The sequence below is a fragment of the Brassica oleracea genome, chromosome C9 (assembly GCF_000695525.1).
Source record: "Brassica oleracea var. oleracea cultivar TO1000 chromosome C9, BOL, whole genome shotgun sequence".
NCBI lineage: Eukaryota > Viridiplantae > Streptophyta > Magnoliopsida > Brassicales > Brassicaceae > Brassica > Brassica oleracea.
The window spans coordinates 36,824,770-36,829,300 of NC_027756.1; positions in this window are offsets into that span (position 1 = coordinate 36,824,770).

Consider the following 4,531-nt stretch of genomic DNA (forward strand, 5'->3'; position numbering starts at 1 on the left):
GATGAAGATATGGAGTGAATGAAGAGGAAGAGGGGTGCTTGTATTTATAGTTGAAATCCTGCCGACAGAGCGAAGAAATTCCGACGGAATTCCGACGGAAACGGCTAGTTCGTCGGAATTTCCTCGGAATTTTTAAAATCCCCCAACGGCTCTCTAACGGCTATAATATATCCTCGGAATTCATCGGTTTTTTCCGAGGAATACGTTTTTCCTCGGTATTTCATAAGAATATTCCGACGGATTTGTATTTCCTCGGAATTCCGTCGGTATATTCGGAGGAAATTCCTCGGGATATTACGAGGATTTCATTTTCCGTCGGAATGTCCGTCAGAATACCTCTGTTTTCTTGTAGTGAATGAAGCAATCAAAAGATGAAAGACCATTCATGCAATTATGAGGAAGGGGAATGAACACACAAGAGAAGTTAGGGGTTAATTTGAGGAGGCATCTGCACTATTGAAGAGTTTGAAGTCAAAAATAAAATTATCAAAGTGTAAAAGACCAAAACTGCAATAAAAAAAAGGCCACTGATGCTCTTGAGCTTCTCATTCAAAGCCAAACGCTGCTTTCGGGCTTCTTGTGATGGAAATAAATGACATCATGATGTTGGAAAAGATAATTCGGATTGATGAGAAGATGTTTTTGGTAGTCCGAAGACGAAAGTTACGATTTCGCCGATATCTTCACCACTGACGGTGTCGTCGTTATCATTACACCACCATCGGCCATGTAACTTCTTAATATATCTCAAAAGATAGATAAAAAGATAGAGACAACTATTCAAAACAACATGTGAAAAAACTGAAAAATCATATTTCATTTCACAAAATTTATAGAGAACTTGGAAGGAGGATAAACGTAGAAGAAAATACAAGGACTCACTTTGCTGAAAAAAGAAACATATGTCAAGTTTAGTTAAATCTAATGGATTTTTGGTGTCAAATTTATTTAGTTAATCTATGAGTAAGAAGTAAACTTGGTTAGATAAAAGTGTGCAAGGAATATTAAGTGATCCATAATATAATTATAGACACCGAAAGTGATTTATGGTGTGCTATTCTTTTATTTTGTTATGCTGTGGAGTTTCACTTTCCTTGCCTAAACGTGGGATTTCATTTTCCTTACCAAATACTCTATATAATATTGTTCTGAAACTGTACTGTAAATTTTTTAATTGGTCAAAACTTAAAAGGTTCTTTTGCATCTACTTAAATTGAATTTTTTTTTACCAATTACCCTCGTAACATTTAAAGGAGCTTTTCGAAGTTGACCTAAAGACAAAGCAGCACACGAAAATGGACCGAAGAGGTGAAGAACTAGGACAATCAAATTTTAAATACACATTGCATGTTTGTTTAATATGTACTCACTAGTCAAACACTCTTGTTCCTCACCAATATATTATCATTTAATAAACTTGTATGATTTGGACCCTAAGATTAAATAATCGCCGCCTCGTTCTATTTACGTCGTTGTTAATTATATGTATACTCCCACCACTTTTTTATTATTTCACATCTTGCATCATCATATGAGTTTTTTTAATCTAATACTATTCTGCTCAAATGTTTAAACTATTTCACATCTTGCATCATCATAAGACCAGTGAAGAATTTTAAACGAGCTTCAGGAAATACAAGTATGTAATAAGTGCATTTGTTCGTATGCTTATATTATAGAGGCTTGATACAAAACTGACTCAAAACTCAAAGTCATACACAAAACTATCCTATAACTTTTTTAAAAAATTTTATTTGCCATATTCACTCCAAAGTACAGTTTATTTACGAAAATGCCATAATTTTATTTTTTTCGAAAATAAGCATTTTACTCTACCATACTCATCTTCCTCAAATATTTACAATATTGTCATTGTCATCATGAACAACCAATTTGAAGCTCTTAATGCACCTAAAATTGATTTTCACTCTTCCTATCTCATTTCTTATGCACTAAAACATCTCTTTCACTTTCTCTCTTTATTCATCCAAAGAACCCAAGAATTTGATTCTAAACTTTTTAAGGTTTTGAACTTCTTTGTGTTTAGAGAAGCTAAGCAAGCTATCTCACTGGTTGAATGTATGAAATCAAAATTTTTTCAAGATCTATTTGCCAGAAGACTTATACAGAGTCTTATACGAAAGTCTTCTGGTCATTGTAGAGGTCTGTTTTGCAATTGAATTTATGTATGTTTTTTATAGAAGACTTCCCTGGAAATTTTCCAATATTTCTTTGTCAACAAAAGAATGTCGAAAATACCAGAGAAGACTCACCCGTAAATCTTCTCGGATAAGCATGTTAGTTTTGGAATTGACCAAATTATGTCAAAAATTTGACTCTTTCTAGAAGGCTTACATGGGAAATCTTCTCAACTATCGGTGGAAGTCTTCTCAATGTCGGTGTAAGTCGTCTCATGTTACTTTTGCAGTTGAAAAGTAAAATTTAAATATTTAATTTTATTTAGAAGGCTTCCATGTAAGTTTTCAGAGAGAAAACTTACACAGAAGTCTTCCAGAGTTTTATTCAGATATTCTAGTCAGCCTTTGGTTATCACAAAAGACTTCCGTGTGACTTATATGGAAGTTTTCTAACTAAAATTAAAAATTGAAGTTTTATTTTCAATTGCAAAAGTAACCTGAGGCGACTTACATAGAAGGCTTCTAGCAAAAATAAAATATTGTTTTATTTTTCTCGTGCAAGACTTCTGTGTAAGTCTTATAGAAAAAGTCAAATTTCTAACACAATTCATTCAATTGCAAAACTAACATGTTTATCCTAGAAGACTTACCGGGAAGTCTTCTCTAGTATTTTCAAGATATTTGTTTTTTTTAAAGTAAGTCAATATTTACAAAAGAAGATTTCCAAAGAACTTATACGTCAATGTTTAATAAATTTTCATTTTCTCTAAAAAAATATTTTTAACATTTTATTGTTAATTCATGTATATTAATCGATACTAGGGATACTGAATTAAATTCATAACTTATTGGTTTTAATTATGGGGTTACCTGTTTATCAATGTTTCTTGCTAATTCGAGAAGACTAATGTGGAAGTTTTCTACGTTAGTTTTGTAAACTTGTTAAGTAATTTTAAGATATGTGTTTTAACTTTCAAAAGCGTTAAGTAACTTTAACAATAACAAGTGATATGGTTTAATGTGTCTTCTTAGATCATAAGATACTTTTTAACTTTCATGAAATTTGAAATTTCAATTTTCACTTAAAATTTGAGTTCTCTGCTTAAATTTAAATTTTCCGTTTATATTTTAATTTCTCCCTTTAAATTTAAGTATTGTGAGAAGAAGTCCTCCAGAGGATTTGCAGAAGACTTCTAGTGAAACTGTTATATGTTTGAACTAATGAAATGCTTGATGTTTTTGTGAATTTGACTAAGTTTTCTTGAGAATTTTTCTCCTTTAGTTGTAATAAATTTGACTAATTGTTTTTGTGTTATTGTGTTTGCTATTGAAATTGTATCAATAACTTCAATAATGTCAAATACTTTTGGCAAGATAATATTGTAGACATGAACATATTTACCAAAATATTTTCATTAATATCTCTTCAAATTTACAAAAGAATTCACAACTAAAAGAGTACACCTACAAATCACAAAACAGACCATAAACAAAACTATTATAGATCATTCTTCCAAAAAAAAAAGCTTGACCTCCACTTGACATGGGAGAAGACTCTGCAAGAAGACTTCCAGAAGATTCCCAGAAGAAGTCTTCTAGTGCACTAAATGTTAGAAGGCTTCCGAGAAGACTTCCCTGGAAGTCTTCCAAGTCTGTCTCAGATCTAAAAAAACCTACATATCCAAAAGTATTCAAATTGCTTCAAAATATAGTAAAGCTTCAAAAATAAGGTAATATCTTAAAACAAAGATTTTTCAAAACGTAATAGCTTTAAGCAACAAGAGATTACCAAATGAAAAAAATATGATTTATAGATATATCTTTAAAGGAGTGGAAAATGAGAACCATGTAATGAAAGCCCTATAAAACAACATGAATTAGTGAGAATGACATGAGATAAAAAAATGATAAATTGATATAAAGTTTGGTGTCATCAAGTTCTAAGAGATTAGAGAGAAGTTGGACAGTTTTAGTTTGTTAAAAAAGTAAGAGTTTTAAGCAACCAGACGTTACCAAATGAAGAAAAATCAGACAAATAAACTTATCAAACACTCATATCTATTATGAAAGAGGTTACATGGGAGAAGACTCCAGGAAGTCTTCAAGAAAGTCTTCTAAGTTTGTCTCAGATCTGAAAAAACTGCATATTCAAAAGCATTTAAATGATTTCAAAACATAGAAAAACTTCAAAAATAATGTAAAAGCTTAAAATAACCAAAAGAGTTTTCAAACGGTAAGAGTTTTAAGCAACAAGAGATTACCAAATGGAAAAATATGATTTATATATCTACCTTTAAAGGAGTGGAAGATGAGAACCATGTAATGAAAAACCTGCAAAAACAAAATAAATCAGAGAGAAAACATGAGATAACAATAAATTGATATAAAGTTTG